The sequence below is a fragment of the Penaeus monodon genome, chromosome 20 (genome assembly GCF_015228065.2).
Source record: "Penaeus monodon isolate SGIC_2016 chromosome 20, NSTDA_Pmon_1, whole genome shotgun sequence".
Classification (NCBI taxonomy): Eukaryota; Metazoa; Arthropoda; class Malacostraca; order Decapoda; family Penaeidae; genus Penaeus; species Penaeus monodon.
In genome coordinates, this window is record NC_051405.1 from 44541909 (window position 1) to 44542583 (window position 675).

Below are 675 nucleotides of genomic sequence, written 5' to 3' on the forward strand. Positions count from 1 at the left end.
TTCGATTAGCCAATGCATGGTTGGTTGGGATTTATTAAGCAACAAGTTTGTTAAAATGGGGTTGCAACTATAGTATTTAGCAGTGTCTATAAGATGGAGTTAATGCAGTGATTGTAAGCATTTGTCTTGGCTGGAAATTACCATGGTTGTCCACTGCCTTAACTTGACAAGCTTCTCTGGGAAAGTTGACAGATCTGTGTTAAGACAGATGAAGTTTAAAGCAACTCCGACAAGTTAAGGATTATAGGCTGCATCTTTAAACTTTTGCCTTGTTCTAGATACATCTCCATCCAGTTTTGAATACTGACTAAAGATTTAGTAGTAAAAATGTCAAATGCTGACAGAATTTGTAAAAGGTGTGGATTTGATTCCTTAGAAAAATGGTAGTGCTCCAAGCTGAAGTAGGTAAAGGCAGTTAGTAGAATATTCTGAATCCTGCTGAGAAAGGCAATGCTGTGGGATCAATAAAGTAATTCTTTAGTCCAGAATCACTTTCCAGAGACCCCCACTTGGTTTTAGAAATTTTTAGAAAATCTTAAGTGCTGTGACTGGGCATCCCTGAATGCTGGGGGAGAGGTGTGAATGGTATGGATACAGTAAGCAAGAGCAATTTGAATGTCTTTCTAGAATGAAAATTGCAGTTCTTATTAAAAGAAGCAATACCCCAAAAAAGGA

General features: G+C 37.5%; 1 protein-coding gene across 1 annotated transcript in view; it reads left to right on the forward strand.

Moving 5' to 3' along the window:
* LOC119585865 (60S ribosomal protein L4-A-like) overlaps nucleotides 1-675 on the forward strand; it is a 5129-nt gene that overhangs the window by 1707 nt on the left and 2747 nt on the right. The window lies entirely within an intron of this gene.